Consider the following 18,181-nt stretch of genomic DNA (forward strand, 5'->3'; position numbering starts at 1 on the left):
AGGCAGCAAAGCTCTGCCATGCCTTGGATCCTGTCTTATAGATTCAGTTTGGATGGGAATTCTGAAGGCTCAGGAAAGCATGATCAATTGAGGACTCAGTGCCCAGCACTAACAGGGCCGAGGGCTGCACACACATTTTGCACTGTACACGTTTCGGTTTTGATATGTTACACTTCTTGCAGAAACCAAAAGAAGGAAGTGCCATCCAGGCTTCCCCATCATTTTACTGAAACAAACTGGAAGAAATTTAAAAGGAGGAAAGAAAAAGGCAAAATATTGTTTTATGATCTTTGGCAGTAAGGTAAGTATTTTAGCTAGATCACATGAACTTTCTATAAAAACAATCTATCTTTTTATTGTATTTTTCAATTAGCGCACAAAAGGTACTCTCAGTGTTCTGTTTAAACATTATTAATAACTCAAGCATAAAGCCAGCCATTTTGTGGTGACTTAACCAGGGAATATATTTTGGCATTTATGAGTTCAATCGCCTGTCTCAACTCAGAGAAATTCTTTGTAGAAGCAGTGATCCAATTCTTTCTCATTATTTTACCAACTAGAATAAATCATTTACTAAATGATGTTAAATTGTATTAGCAAATGTAGAGCATATAAGATAAGGCTGCAAGAGTTATCGTCAACAGGCTTTTAAGCTGTTTATTTTTCCTGTCATGTGTCATAGATACGTTGGGGATGCATTGGCCATCCCCTACATTTCCTTCTTTCGTGACAGTCGATGGAAGTATGGGTTTCCATTTCTTAGTTAAGGCGTAAGTCTGTGGATATTAGCCCACTTTCTCTTTATTTTCTCAGGAAGATTCTGGAATTAGAAGGCTGCTATCTACTGAGGCAGGAACAACTCAAAGACTGACACATTTTTCAAGTTAACTAAAGCTTTAACACGAGGTGATAAATGAACCCTCATGCTTCTCTATCAATACAGAAGACCTGTTTCCTTTCCCTTCTCTTGACCAATTGGGTGCCCAGGAACTACCTAAAGTCTGCTTATGTTTCTTTCCTGGGTTTTCTATATTTCCCTTACCCTCTGCCTAAACTTGTAGATGCTATAATCTCCGAAGTGGTTCAATGGTGTCTAAACCCTTCAAAACTCCACCATTCACCCTGCCTGGGGCCAGCTTTTACTTCTGCTGAGACTTTAAAAAATATCTTTCTAAGAATGAAAAGGGTTAAAACTTCCCAGATCCATGAGCTCTGCCAGTAGAACCATTTCAGGTCAGCAGAGCGGGCAGGGCTATACAGTGCACACCAGTCCAGGATAATGTTTGGGAATTCAGATTATGGAGCAAACTGCCTTCAAATCCCAGATGTGCTGCTTACTCAGTGTGTGACTGTCTTGGTCCAGTTGAGCTGCTGTAACAGAAAATCAGAAATTGGGTGGCTTATGAAGCACAGAATTTTATTTCTCACAGCTCTAGATTCTGGAAAGTCCAAGATCAAGGAGACAAGAGATTTCGTGTCTGGTGAGAGCCCACAGCCTGGTTCATAGATGGCAGTCTTCTCCCTGTGTCTTCACCTGGTGGAAGGAGCAGGGGAGCTTCCTGGAGACTCTTTAATAAGGACACTAATCCCATTCATGAGGGCCCCACCTTCATGACAAAACAGCCTCCCTAATGCTCTACCTCCAAACACTGTCACAGTGAGGATTGGGTGGGGGGGGTGGGGGAACAAATATTAAGTCTGCAGTAGTGATCTTGAGGAATCTGCTTAACATCACTGTGTCCTTATTGTCACTCCCTAAAGGCTGCGAGCTAAATACACATGGAATTGATGAGACCTGTGCCTGGCATAATGTGATCTTAGTGCAATAAATGTTAGCCATTATTATTGCATGCAGATGGGTTTTCTGTACTATACTCCAGTTCACGTCCCTCAGTGATGTCAAGGACACAACAGAAGCTTGTACTTCTGTAATCTAAACATGAAATGGAATGGGACACTGATTCGTGGCTTCCACAGTCACCCTGGACCCCAGTTCTCTCAAATTTGAGGTGGGAAGCCGTTTCTGTAGCAGTAAGGAAGCGAAGTGCTGGGTTTCCTTAGATATAGAAGCCTTGGGCCCCACATTCATGCTTCTCAAAGAAAGAAATTGGATTTGGATTTTCTTTTCTTTTTCTTTCCATTTTTTTTCCTTTTTAAGTGTATATGGAACACTTCCATTGATCTGAGTCCATTTCAAACATCTCAGGTTGTCTGGCCTTCCTCATGCTAAGCCCGTTTTAGGGCCATTTTGCAGTTTTCGTGAACCAATACAGTAATTAGCTTGACCTCCCTTGACGAGCTTACGGAGATTTAGCAGTAAAGCAGGAGAACTCCTTGGGGGCTCTGGATAAGTATGCCTCCAGAATCACAGATTCACAGACCTCTTGCCCCTCAGTTCATCCAACTGGCAGTCGGCCAGTCCCAGGATTGATTAAACTCAGAATTTCTAAAGTGCAGTCAGGGACAAGGGGGTTTTCCCATCTTTTCTACTTCGTTCTCTTTAACATGTCAACGCTGTTTCCTCTCTTGGATGAAATGGGCACAAGAAGAACCAACAATGTCCAGCAAATAATACTGTTTTAATGTGTTCATTTGAATTAACGAAGAAAGTTATTAGCAAAAGCCTTCCCACTGAATGTCTTCCAGTACCACTTTGTTTGGAATCGGATCATGACACTAGCAAGGGAACTAAGCCACGATATTTGCTTTAACTCTGACTGGGAGGGGCACCACTGAGCGCGCTGGAGGCTGGACCCCTGAACCAGGCCAGCAGTCTGCCAGCAAGACAAACAAGGTGTGCGCTGACAATTGTTAGGTTTGTTTTGTCTGCCACTCCCAAGACAGTGCTCAGTGACACGGTCCCTCAGTGACAGAGACAGTATAAAGCATTGGTAAAGAGGCTTTACCTGGCCCGAGTAATGTTACTATCACTTTTATTACTATATATTACTAGTCGGCCTTTAATACCCTAATGCAGACAATCCCGGACTCGCAATGGTTTGCCTTACAATTTCTCAAATTTAATCATGTTGCAAAAGTTAAATGCACTCTGTAGAAATCACACTTTGAATTCTGAATTGTGATCTTTTCTGCCAGCAACGTGTCGTACTGTACTCTCTTGTGACGCTGGGGGATGGCAGTGAACCGAAGGTCCCAGTCGGTCACGTGATCACAAGTGTGAACAGCTGATACACCCATTTTGTAAAACCAGGCAACCACTGTGTTTTTCACTTTCAGTACAGTTACATGAGATACTCAACCCTTTAGCATAAAACAGGATTTGTGTTAGATGACTCTGCCCAGCTGTAGGCTAATGTAAGTGTTCCGCGCATGTTTAAGCTAGGCTAGGCGAGGCTATGTATTTGGTAGGTTAGGTACAAAAATGCATTTTTGCCTGACATTTTCCACTTACAATGAGTTTATTGGGACATAACCCCATCATAAGTCAAGGAAGACCTGTACAGTTAACAGATGTGAATCATCTAGTTTAGGAAATGCTGTATTTTGGATTCATTCTGTAATCCAAACAGTTCTTACCATATGCCTAAAAACTGATCTGTAAGTGTGAGAAAGATTCTCCACTTCTAAATAACTGCTGTGATTTTCTTTCCTTTTTTTTTTTTTTTTTTGCAATGCCATCATTAGCCAGAAACTGTCACATTATCCATTTTCTTCATATAAAGAAGTTTTCTTCCCTTGATTATCTTTCAACTATATGAATTTTTTTTTAGGGAGACAGGCTTATGAAGACATTAATGCCTTAATAAGTATTGTTTCTTTCTTTGAAGTCCAAGGGCCTTGGGAATTGATTGGGGTAAGGGAGCAGGCAAAGGAGGAGTAATTGTTTAAAACATACAATAAAGAGAATAAAAGATACAGAGTTAATGCTGAATTTATCCTATCAACTCTAGAGCTAAATCTCTAAATCTTCTCTTGCTTAAATGCTTAAAATTTAGTTTTATTTCACACATTAAATATATACTTAAATGTAGACTACAAGGTAATATTAAAATAATTATTTTTATTTGTAATATGTTTTGATTGCAATAATATATTTATTGAACACTTAATATGTTCTAGGCACAGTACTAGTTGTGTGTGTGTGTGTATACACAGAGAAAGAGTAAGAGGAAAAGTTATATAAGTACATATAATTACGTATGTATATATAAACTAAAGGTTATAATCATAAGTCTGGGTTGAGATTATAATGTCAATATATTGTCACCAATTGTCACCAATATAATATTGTGCTCTTTGGTGCCATTATAAAGAGACTCAAGATTGAGATTAAGCCTGAGAGACCCTTTTGAGCTATCTGCATAAAAAGTATGACAAAAGACAAGATCCCAGCTGTAGTATAAAACTAGCTAAATTTTACTTTCCTGAAACACTCATCTCAAAAAAATTTTAAACTATTCAGTGTATATGTCTTGATGGTCACCTGTGTCAACAGTTTACCAAAATATGAACGATCTTGGGCAACTCATTTAACCAATGAAGGCCTCACCTACAGGACTGGATCATGTATAAACTAAGACCAGTTACACTTGTCCCACATATCTTAGCTTTGTGGAAGGTGAAATGAGAATTTCTAATAGGAGAATAGTAATCTTTGGAGCAAATGGTGCTGGCCCCATTAGTCCAGTGGTGAAAACATTGTGCCCTGACATCACACTGTGATCTTAAACCACCCGAGCCTGTTGTTTTCAACTCCAATTAAGGGTGAGTAATACTTATATTTGGTTGTCAGTCTCTAAGATGGTGCCCAATGATCCTCATTTCCTGGCTCATGGCCTTGGGTAGATTCCGTCTATATTAAATAGCGTTGGCCCATATAACCAAGAGGAGATTGCAAAAGTGATTAAGGTGAGTTCAGAGGTTTGTTCATAAAAGACATTGCAGCTTCCATTTTGCTTCCTTGAATCACTTGCTTTAATAGAAATCAGCTGCCATATCATAAGGCCATTTAAGGAGCCCCATGGAGTCACTCTCTTGGAGAGGAACTGAGGTACTTGTCAACAACCAACATAAATTCATCAGCCCTCCACTCAGAATTGGATCCTTCAACTCTAGTCAAGCCAACCATGTGCGTGGGCCACCATGTGTGTAGGACCTCTGAGCACAGTCAAGACTTCAGATGAATGCAACCCCAGCCAACTTCTTGAGATAGCCCCAGCCAAAACTACCCATCTAAGCTGCCTTTAATTCCTTACCCACAGAAATGAGGGATGACAAATGTTTATTGTTGGTTTAAATCACTTAAGCTTTGAGTTTATTTGTTAAACAGAAATAGCTGACCTGAAAAAACAAACATACCTGAGAAGGTAAGTGGAATGTTTAGAAAAAAGTAATTGAAATTTTAGAAAAAAATTCTCTACACACATTTACACAATGTGACTCTATACACAGTACAAGCTTGATAAATAGGTATCTTATGGAGGTAGACCTTTGTAAACTATACTGCTAAAATATTCCATTCATTCTAATATATTTACTTTGAACTATAATTTTTGAATGTCTACCCAGAAGCCATTTCTTTTTTTCCCCCAAATAAAATCTTGGGATTTCATTTGTTCCATAATGAAACACCTCAGAGTTCAGGGTTATCAGGGGCAATGACCCTCATGTCCAGTTCCAGGGGAATGTCCCTGACAACAGTAGTCAACTCAAGAGTGTATATGTGACATAAGATAGTCTAGTTTTTCCTGAAACTTGGGTAATATTGTGTTCTTTGAATGCATAAATCTACATCACACACTGTAGTTAACAGAAATTCTTAAAACATGAGGGCAGATGGTCACCGGATAATGAAGGATCTCTGGGTGGCAGATAAAACAGAAAGAAACGCTAGATTATTGCTGATTAAATCAACTAGACATGAAGCTCGCCCTGCATTTGGGCTTTCCAATTATGAGAGCCAAGGCATTCTTTTTTATTGTGCAATGCAATAGTAACTGATTCAAATATTTCAATACTTTAAAAAGCAGTATGTTGGGATAATCTGTGTAACTTCTATATTTCCATTATGTCTATTTTGATCCATTATATTCAGGAATCAAAAAGAGTTTACTTTAAGGATTTCAAGTCTCATTTCTGGAAACTTCCATTCCTTTGGATTGTGAATTATGGATTTTATATACTGGCTCATTTTGAAGGACTCCTTATATTTAGAAGCTATTGTTTTCTATTCCCTTACTTTCTCATCATAATTATACTTTGCTAAATCTCCATCCCTGTATCTCTGCTATTTATTATAACAAGAAAAGCTACTGTTTTTCGGAAAAGAAAGCAGACAGTTACTTTAATACTTGAAAGGCAGCCACAGTATATGAGAACTCACCACCACTTTTTTTTTTTCCCCTCATTCACTTGAAATCAGATTCTGGAACTTGTCCTTGTCAATAGGAAATGAAACCACAAGGCTGGTTCCAAGAGTACTGGCAAGGAACTGAGCTGGATATGCAGCAAGTCAGAAATCACTGACTCCTGTTGTGTGACCTTGTGGGAAGCCTGTTCTCCCAGGCACTTGAACTCATTAACTTCAGAACTGGGATTCTGCAAAAGAGCCAACAGTTTCCTTTTCTGTGCACAGACATCTTGATCTCAGAAGTCAGCTCACCACCCTCCCGAGAGACAGCTTAGCACAGGGGAAAGAACATAGGTTCTGTATCAAACTCCGAGATCCACTGCAAATTAGTCTAGATCAGGCAAACCTGAGTTCGCTTGCAGTTTCCTTGCTGCATAGCTATTTGGCTTGCAACAAGTCATTTGACCTTGCTAAGCCACTGCTTTCTTATCTTCATAATGGAGAAGAAGATTATGTATTTCAAAAGCTTAGTAGAAATTAAAGTAAGATTATGCATGTTAACAAGTCTTGCATATAGTATATGGGAGTTTCTTTCCCTTCTTTTCCATCACCACAATATTTCACTAAGGATAACTTTTCAAATGAGTTCACTGACATTAAAAAAAAAAAAGCAACCAATACAGAAATGGTTTAAGAAGAAATTTAAAATATCACACTACTTCTATCTCCCCAACTCCTCTCTCCACAGACAACATTCCACACCCAAGTTAATCATCAATGGCTCTGTCCAAATTCTACCAGATATTTTCCTTCTACTTAACAATAATGCATTCTTCTTCTTCTTCTTCTTCTTCTTATTATTATTATTATTATTATTATTATTACCATTCTGCAAATATTATTAAGGACTTATCAGCTGTCAAGCACAAAGGACACAGAGGGGAATAAAACTAGGCAACATAATGTGCACTGAATTTTCTTTTTTACTGACATAGGAAAAAACAAGAAGAACACAAAGTCACTTTGCTAAACTTTACGTGGCTTGGAAGCTCACAAATTATAAATTGATACAGTCTAGCTGGAAGACAAATTAGGCACTCACCTATCAAAAGCCTTAAACAGAATGCTAGTATTTTGAAATGTTATGTCAATTCCTAGGAAATGATCCCAGATAAATGGCACCAGCACATAAAGGACTTCTGTGAGACTCAAGCCACATGATGCCAAATGACTTTATTCATTTATTTTTAATTGTTTTTTGGGGAGTAGTAATTAAGTTTACTTACTTATTTTTATTATTTTTTTATTTAACAGGGGTCCCGGGGATCGAACCCATGACCTTGTGCATGCTAAATATGCTCTTTACCACTGAGCTATACCCTCCCCCTGACTTTATAAACCAGGCAAATTACTGTCAGTAAATGAGAAGAGAAAAATATTTTTAACTAAGTAGTGTCACCAGAATATCTGTGTCAAAAAAAAAGGACACAAAATGATATCTAATAGAAATAACACTAAATTTAAAAGAAATTAAAATTCTAGATTTAAATCTGCCATGGGGTAACTTTTGACAAAGCAATCATACTTGTGTTAACTTTCATATCTGTCAAATTAGGCATTCATGTAGTTAGATTTTAAGGGGTTCTCTTGGTTGAAAGGAACTGGTCTTCCCAGAATGAGGCAACCATGTTTTACTGGCACAGCTCATATTTTAACACAAGTCGAATAAATTTAAATATATCCTACACACCATCAATGCCAACTAACTTTTAATTTGGAACTTTCATTTTCCAAGATTTATAAGTATGTAAAAAAGTATGTAATTTTGACGATCACATTCAATCTTTTTACTTATCACATTTACTACAGGCATCAATTGAAAATGCAAACAAAATCTGATGATATAGTTATTTTTGGCTAATGTTCTAAAGAAAAAAAATATTTGTACATCTCTATTGCTTTACATAATGGTTATGTTTTAAATAAGAAGTGTTTCTTATAAAAGTCTCCTAAAACTGAACTTAGTTATGATTTAGGGAACAGTATTCCACATATGAAAGACGTAAAAGAAAAAAAGACTTCAATGACAGAATAAATCTTGCAGAAAATGGATCAGCAGCTTATGGTCAAATGGTCAAGGTCCAATACTACAATGCTACAGTAATTAAAACAGCATGGTATTGGCACAAAAACAGACATATGGATCAATGGAACAGAATAGGGAGCCCAGAAATAAACCCACACAATTTAACAAAGGAGACAGGAATATACAATGAAGAAAAGACAGTCTCTTTAGCAAGTGATGTTGGGAAAGTTGGACAGCCACATGTGAATTAAGAAGTTAGAACACTCCCTCACACCATACACAAAAACAAACTCCTGTAATGACCTATGATGGAAAAGAATTTGAAGCTGTATGCCTGAAACTAACACAATATTGCAAATCAACTACAGTTTAATAAATAAAGTTTCTTCCTTGGTAATGACAGGAAAAAATATGCCCCACACCCACATGAATTTTTTGCTCAAATGCATTAGCCCAAGCAAGTCACAGAGCCCTGCCTAACTTCAAAGATGATTTGAACACAAGTACTGTCCTATCAGAAAACCTGAAAGGCAAAAGAGAAGGAAAATAATGAAATAAAACGAGTCTCAGTATACGTCAGGTTATGCTGCAATAAAAACACCACCTTAATAACTCCCAGAGTGGAAAAACTCTTCTTCTATTCAAAAATAGCTACTGTCATCTCTGATTTTCTTGGGGCCATTTCTTCCTATGATCTGAGCACCATCTTTCTATCCACCTGGCCCAAGACTGTGTCATTGTGGATGAAAGTCACGTCATTGTATTCCTCGTAGTCACCTGGCTGAGAAATCTACAAACTATAAAGCTTGGCAGTCTTCTGTTCTCCAACCTTTTCCAAGATAACATCATGGGATAAAATAAATCTCTACTAGTTTTTTGGTCTAAAGAATACAGAAAAGTTAAGGAAAAGGGGAAATGAGATAAAGACGGTGCCACATGGCACATGCCTTTGGGCATTGTCATCAACACTAAGTGAAGGGAAAAGTGTACTTTTTCTGGGAATGCCAGTTCATCTCTTCCAAATTTGAAATATGTTACAATATCCACTCAAGGAAAATGGATTTGTTGAATATTACTCATCCAGTCGTTATGCAGGCTGCCAGCAATAGAGCTAACTGAAACTGTAAGAAATCAATGAGATTCCCTTACAGCCCTGCTGACATTGGCAGGAGGGAAGCATACTAAGTCTGAGGGGATTACTGGAGCTAGAACCTGGCGAGTGACTCAAAGGAAAAGTAAAGATGTCAAAGGAAGTTTGGCTTTCTGAAGAGCGGATAAAAATAAAACTTTTGGAGCCTCGCTCATATTTAAAGGCAAACTTCAAGGCAGATATTCTATTTTTAAATTATATTTTATGTAAGGGGAGCACTTCATTTTAATCAAAGCTCTGAACCATCCACAATGTTAAAAAAAAATCAAACACAGGCATCATTTTGATAGATAGCAAAAGTACTTAAGAGGTACCTATAAATATTAAAATAAAGTTTTTTTTTTAACTGGTCTGTGGACCACCTTTACCAGAATTACCTGGAGAGTTTGTTTAAAATGCAGACACCAGGTTTCCACCTTCAAATTTCAACACGCCCAGGGAAGATATCTTCATGCTAATGTTAGAAATACCATTTTAGGAGGAAGGTGAGTTGAAACCACAGTAAAACAATTTTTAGAGACATGAGCATCAGGAGGATAATAATACTTTGGAGAATTTCTGTAAGGATTAAACGACATGCTATCTGTAAAGCTCTTACAACAGCACCACACAGACTCAATAAAAGTTAGTGCCTTCTAAAATGTCTTCCAGACAATAAGGGCTGGTGTTCTGCTCCAAGACCCAAAGTTGTCATAAAGCCAAATGTTGACAGGGTGAAGAGACTCAGCGAACAGATATTTCATCAGTGTAGTCAGGGGCATGGGAAGAATAAAAAACGAAGTTTGAAGAACACATTCAGAAGGAAGGCAATTTTTTATGCCTATCAATCCACCTATTCTTGAATCTTCCATTCATTTTGCTGTGTGTTTTTCCCTTATAGAGGTATTTTAGTTCTATCTTGGAATTTTACACCCATAGTATAAATTTAATTCAGAAGTTTGATTTCTCTATTCCAAAACACACGCACAGTACATAATTTGAAACACTTTGCCAAGATAATTTTCGACTCAGGTGGAATTCTCTTAATGGTGATGTCTTAAGTTAGTTTTCAATGAAAACCATACCAAAACTGTAACACAATATGTTACATAAGTAAAGCCAAGATTGTGCCATGCCTGTTTAAAAGATTTAAAAACATCATGTATACCATGTCCAAACATTCCTCAAAAGAAATCACTTTTGCCTAAGAAGAGTGTTTTACATTCTCTTTTAAAACAATGGGTAAAAGTGAGGAATGAAATGGAGGAAGGCAAAACATTGTGCTTCATACAAAACATATATACAGTTACTTTTGTAAATAGATTCTCTACAGAAGCAATATTCTCTTTCCTATTCACTGTAAATACACTTGTGTTAGATTATAGTTTTTGCTATGATTACGGCCAACTTCACTAGAAGTTGCAAAGGAATTTTGATTTATGTCTAAAATAAGTAGGTTGAAGATTTCATTTAATGTATAGTATTTATTAAAAATTGTTATGTTCTAGGCATTGTACAGTCATTAATTTGCTCTCCCATAATATAGGGGTGGTTCAATTATCCTCTCAAGTTGTATTTCACTTATGGGATTCCTGTCCTTTGTTTTGGTATGCATGTATGTATCAGAGATATTTCATTACCTCCTCAACCTTTTTCATGCACAGGGAATAATCTCACGCTAAATGAGATCATATGCAAATTTCTGAATACGTGCATTTTCTCAAAAGCAGTTCCATGATTTTACTTAGATTTTTGAAAAGCTTTATACACAAGTGATACACGTCAGATGCAGCAGTGTTCTTCAAGTTATTTTTTTGGCTATGATACACAGTAAAATACAGATTTTACACTGTAACCTAATGTGTGTATACACATATGCACACACACAACACACACACACACACGTACACATATACTTGAAATATAAATTTCACAATTTCACAAAACAATACTAACCCTTCCAAACTGCAGTGCACTCTGATTAATAAATTTCTATTCTAAGCATTAGGTAAAAGATCTAATTCCATTCTGTACACTTTTGCATCTTGATAACTGTAACTCCTGGTATTCTATCACAATTAAGAGAAGTCTGGTAGGTAACATAGAAATCTCACTTACATCATGGCATTCCTGACATCACAACATTCTTACAGATTATGCTGTCAATCACTGTATGCAGTGAGGGCAAGAAACCCATTTCCTCCAGTGGCCTTGTCAATGAGCAGATCCCAGGAACTATTTATGAGCTTCAGAGGCCAAGTTCAGGCTGAGATCCTGGAGACTGAGGATTTAATTGGGTCAAATGCAGTAGACCTCATTAAACCCCACGCTCTCTCTTTCTATGTTAACACATTCTGGGGAGAAGGCAACCTGCCTTCTTCACGGTCGGAGTACCATAATTATTATTTTAATTAAGAAAAGTTAAGGCTAATCTCCCTTGATTTTTCAGTTACAGTGTAGTCGGTGTGCCACTGTCTCTCAGAGCTGTAGTAGCCTGAACCTTGGAGGAGTAGCCAGGAGCGTCCTGATGAGACTGCCACAGCCCTGCGAACCAATGAAACACTTTCTACCACCCTTTGATACATCAGTGTCACAATCAAAATGTGATTTTTTTGTTTGTTTTTCTCCCTTACAATTTGTTGTTCTTCTCATTAGGAATTAAGTTTGGCAAAAACCCAGATGTACAGATAAATCTCCCCAGTATAGAGAAAGTGGATCTGTCATACTAAATCAGCTTCTGCTCCAAATTGCTTACTATCTGTCAGGGCCTGAGCTAAGCGCTGTATGTTTGTAAAATTTCATTCAGTAGGAGTATTAGTATTCATACTCCTGTCCCGGCCTCTGACAGGTGGCTCTGTGTGTGTGTTTCTGGGGGGCCCAGAGATGTCTCCTCTGTGACCAGAAGCAAACCGATTCCTGCTGGTCCCACTGCTGCTGCTGCGCATCATACCACGACCTCTCAGCCTACCTGGGTCCTTCAGTTCCCTTCCTTCCTTCCCTCTGGGTGTTCCGATCCCCGCAGGCAGGCACGGAGGTAGCCCCTTTCCTTGTAGGAACAGCAAGAATCAGCTCTGTCCCTGCCTGCAGGGGGGAAGTCTTTCCCTTCCCTCTCGTTCCTTTGAGATCTGTTCCACCGTGGTGCTCGCTGGGCCTCACTGTCTGAAACATTAGTAGCATAGCTCTTTTCAATTTCAGTGTGTGTGTGTCTGTGTGTGTGTGTGTGTGTCTGCGTGTGTGTGTGTCTGCGTGTGTGTACCAAGAGTGGGTTAAAGAATAATGAATGCAAAGCCACCACACTACACCCAACCCAGCAATTCCCTCTGTTGACAGCAGCTCTTCACTGAGTCCCTCTCATCTTTCCTGTCCTGTCAGGTGGCTTGAGTTAGTTCTCTCTTAGGGGTGGCTCCTGGCTCTCGGGCACGCTGCCATCTCAGCCCTGCTCCCAGCAACTCCTACCCCCCAGCAGACCCTCCCACTTGGTTTTTATCCCAAGGGATCTCTCAGTCATGACATAAACAGGTCCCTGTCATGGTCCCCTTTCCCTGGTTGTCAAATGTAAGACATTTCCAAATACTTCTCACGCTCCAGCTGAGTCTTCAGTTCATGAATCTTTTCTCACATTATCTTCTGAACTGTTTTGAGAGCTGTATATTTTATCCCCAGTATGAGGTTGGGAAAACTGAGTCCCATAAGTTTCAAGTGGTTTATCCAAATAAAAACGTGTAAGGAAGAAATTAATGGAGGTTTGTATCTAATTCTGAAAGTGCTTTGGATACTACGCCCCATCTTATTCGCCTGACGAATAGTATGTGTTTCATGCATGTCAAAAGCAAACAAACATTAGTCTCTTCATTGTGGAAATGTCATTGGCCTGTTTAACTTCCGGGTGTTTAAACAAGTACTTTCTTCAAGACTGCACATTGGTAACTCACGATAGAAAATAACATGCTGACTTCCTAAATTATATTTGCTGTTCCCTCTAACTGGCTCTGCATCTGCCTCCGCCCTCTCCCTCAACAGCTGTATTTCCTTCCATTTTATTCATACTCTGAAGAATCTCAAATCTGTATCCTCAGCTAAGATCTCCCTCCTGAGCTCCAGACCAAAATTCTAGCTATCAATCGGCATGTCCCTGTGGAAACCCAGATGCACGTCAAATTTAATATGTCCAGGAGGGCCAGGCTTACTCTCTCTTCTTGCTGCAATATGTTGCCTCCCTTAGTACCAGTTTTGGTTAATGTCATCCAGTCACCCAACTGCAAAATGTAACCATGACCCAAACTTCTCCTCCTCCTCTTTGACCTTATTGTTCACTTTCAATCAGTCCTCAGATTGTGATTTCTTTTTTCAAATACGTCTTCTTTTTCTTTATACTGATTTTACTGCTCTGGTTCCAGTCTCCCGGAATCCTCATTCCTTGCAATTTCTTTTTCAAGTTGGTATTAATAACAAAGCATACTTCCTTTTGCCTATTCCCTCATGATGTCCGCCTAAAGTTCTCAAAGGGGGAAATCCCACCGTTAGCGTGAGTTCCAGGTGTGTGGGGCTTTCTCTTTATAGTGACAGGAGACTGAACTGACATTTCATGGGCAAGGCTGATAGACATGCATGTGTGTACCTTATATGCCTCGTGTTTTGTTTGGCATATTATTTTAAATGTTTCTGACACTTGGGCAGCCAGCATCCATTCTCCTCCCTAGTGACAGCGTGACTCCTACTTTGGTAAAATCTGTTGGGACTGTAGTCAGGGGCTTGACGCCGCACCAGATGGGGTAAGCTCAGAATCCAACCTGGAGCTACTGAGCATTACTGTCTTGAAATTCTGAGCATAAAGGGAAAAACAAACAAACAAAAATATGGAAATAATTGGATTTCATCTATTTTAGACTCAGGCCCTGAAAACTGAACAAAGTAGTTCTGTTACGAGACCATTTCGTCTTGTAGTTCTTTCTCCCTACTTCTCCAGCATTGTCTTGGTTTTTATTTGCTTTACAATTGATTCCTCAAACTCTTCTTGATTCTGCGAGCAAATAATATTCTTTCTAAAGTCTCAATCTACTCAAAGGCATTCTATTAATGAAGCCAGTCTTGGTTTCTACCACTTGCAAACAAAGAAACATAATATATATACATAATGAATATTTTTAAATTAATGCATGTAAAGATGAATGAAAATCAGTCCAAGAATTCCTCTTTTAAATCTGATTATCCTGAAGTTCACTGAGATTAAATAACCTACCTCTTCTCTTCAATTACTCTGCTCCAGGCACACTACTAGACTTCTTGCTATTTCTTAAATAGAACAATTTAATCCCAACTCTAGACATTCACTGCAGGTGTTTGCCTGATAAGCTTTCCCCTGGGGATTTCTCACACTTCTCTTCTCTGCTTCCAAGGCTGCCGTGCATAGTTGTAGGATTTGAGCACTGCACAAAGGCATTTGGCTAAGAAGTGGCACAGTATAAAATCCAGCCCACTCATGGGGCACTGAGAAATCAACTTCAGAGTAGGACCGGCTCCCACAAGGAAGGGGTATCTTGGTAACTTACTCATAGATATCATATGTACTAGCAGGGCTGTTCACTCTCTTTAGTTTGTCTATTAAAAATAATTCCTAAGAGAGACCTTCCCTGACCACCACTCTTTCTAAAATTGTCCCCATTCCCATGACAATTTCTGCTTCTTTTTTTTTCAAACAGTGTATCACCTCTTGCATTTACATGTAATAGTTCACTATCTCCCACTGAAATGCAAAATCCACACAGAGATTCTGTCTTGTTCACTGCCATAACCCCAGGATTTAGAACGCCTTGCACACAGTTGGAACTTAATAAATACTTATTCAACTGAATGAGTGATTTGAAATGAGGCATTGAGATTTAGAACTCAAGTTGTTGGTTTTCCAATTTGTCCTCTTTAACCCTGATGAATAGTTATTTCAGCAGTAATTAGCAAATGTGCAGAATATTATACTAAACATGAACTAGAGTTAATGCCAATTTATAAGTACGGCAAACTTAAATAATAAAGTACATTAACAACTTTCTCACACCATATACAAAAATAAACTCAAAATGGATTAAAGACTTAACTCTTAAGACCTGAAACCATAAAACTCATTGGAAGAAAACATAGGCAGTACACTCTTTGACACCGGGGTTAGCAATATTTCTTGGGATACTCTCCTGAGGCAAGGGAAACAAAAGCAAAAATAAACAAATGGGACTACATCAAACTAAATAGATTTTGCACAGCAAAGGAAACTATCAACAAAATGAAAAGGCAAGCTACTGCATGGGAGAAGATATTTGCCATGATTTATCTGACAAAGGGTTAATATCCAAAATATAAAAACTCATATAACTCAAAAAAAATTTTAAATAGGCAGAGGACCTGCATAGACAATTTATAAGTACTGTAAATTTGAATTTTATCTATGTATACACACACACACACATATATATATATACATATATATATATATATATTTATTTATACAGTACTTTAGCATGGAGTTCTTTTCGGCAATCACTCTTTTCATAAATGCCCGGCTACCATCATCACAAAACCAAATCTGCAATGTGTAACGTGTTAAGGCTCTAGGCTGGTTACCTTTGCTTCTCTAACTCTCCAAGTTGTGTGATTTATCAACTGATCAAGCCAACACATTGTACAGCAAAGGAAACTGCCACAAGCACAGAAATTCCCAAGAGCCTCATCCCTCAGTAGAGTTTGGAGTGTGTTTATAATTCAGAACACAATACACTGAATTCTTTGTTTGTTTATGACATTTCCCTTTACAAAAATGTATGGCACTTCAAGTAAAATTCTATCAGAAATCATTTCATTGGTTATTTCATCCCACAAGGATTAACATTAGCCTTCCTTTTCAAAATAACACTTCTAACCTTTGTCAACTCTCCCAGAATGCCTGATGGTTCATTTTTTCATCCAGAGTTCTGTTAGCTACTCGGTGTCTGCCCCTTGTGGCATATGACCCACAACGTATTTTGTCAAACCCAACCAGAGATTCTTCTAATAGATAAGACAGTGCAAATGCAAAGTCCCAACTCTGCTTCTTAGCAGTTAAGTGACTCAGAGTTCCTCCTGTGAGCCTCACAGCATTGCCTATAAACTGTAGGAAATAAATCACGGTGTCTATGAAACATGGGTGAATCCAGTCTCAGCCTCCTTAGATCAGCCAGTCAACTCCCACCGACAGGTCGTGGGGGCAGAGTGTTGGTTCACTGGCACAGTCATACACAGAATTATTCTTAATTCTATAGTACACTCAGCCTTAGGGGCCTGGATTGCCTTACTCTAGAAATAAATTAGAACAGTAGTGTATCATTATAAGTCATAAAGAGTATTCATAAAGTTTGCTCCCTTTTTTGGATAAATTCCAGCTAACAAAATTCTAAGATTCTCTTTTGTTTAAATATAACGTAGAAATAAAATTGGGGGGAAACGTTTTCTTATTTCATATGCATAAAGTCACTGGATTTCTTTTATCTTGGGAGTGGGGAAGGTGAGCCTGTGATGGAGCAGCAAGGTGACAAGGAAGAGAAGGAGGAAAATGAACTTCAGAGTGAGCCCTGAGAATTGCAGTGCTATTTCCACAAGGACAATTTAGGAAACTCTGATTTCTACAAAGCAAGAGTTGTTTTTTTGTTTTTTTGTTTTTTTTTTCTTTTCCTCTCGTAAACATTTCTGAATTCAGGAGAAAGAAAAATGAAAGTAAACTCAGGTTTGCTTAATGAAACAATGTCGATGTCTCACTCTGTGAAGGGGAAATCATACTTGAAAGGACAAACCATTACTCAGAATTGCAAATTAACATACACCGTTTTGAGAGGAAAAAGGCCAAGCTAAGCAAACGAGAATGTTTCTTTACAGTGAAAGAAAATGAATGTTTTTCTAAATACTTTATAAGTGACAATTCTCAGTATGACTTCTACTGCTTCTTAAAGTATTGGTCAAAATACAGTTTTTGAGCAGAATACTTAAGAGGCCTAGAAATTTTCCTCCCTTAGACATATAGAAGACTCTTACATTGCTTTATTCTAGAATGAATTAGAACATCAGCAAAATCATGAAAAGATTAATAATAAGGCTTTAAGCATGACATGGGCATTCTGCTCTATGTGTTTCCGAATCCTAAAAATTATTATTCAGGTAAATTTCCTCTGGCTCAAGTTTCAATACTTGACACCCATTTAAGAAATGAACGCTGGAGGACTTGACTAGCAATAATAGATATTCTAAGTATAACTCAGGATGGTGGACATGTTCAAAAGGCCCCCTTCTCTTTAAATATCTGTGTACTAGCTGGCTGTTTTTAACAGCTTTACCCTGTCTATTAGTGGCATTCAAGCAAATGAGCTAAAAGGCCTTTTAGCCCACAATGCTTTCACAGGCAAATTAAAACCACTCCTTGCAGAAGGAGAAATAAAAGGCAGCTACTTACGTGTTGTATTCTGAAGCCTAATTTGTTTTTACAGATCAACACTAATCTGCTTTTCTTTGGTTGGCATCATGCAGTTGGTTGCAAATGCCAATTAGACATGTTGGTTTCATTTGTCAATCTATGAAAATAAGCAAGAGGGAACAATATTTCTGGAAAAACAGTTCATTATTGTTATTTGGACACCCTCAA

Source organism: Camelus ferus, chromosome 10, assembly GCF_009834535.1.
Source record: "Camelus ferus isolate YT-003-E chromosome 10, BCGSAC_Cfer_1.0, whole genome shotgun sequence".
In the NCBI taxonomy this organism is placed as follows: Eukaryota; Metazoa; Chordata; class Mammalia; order Artiodactyla; family Camelidae; genus Camelus; species Camelus ferus.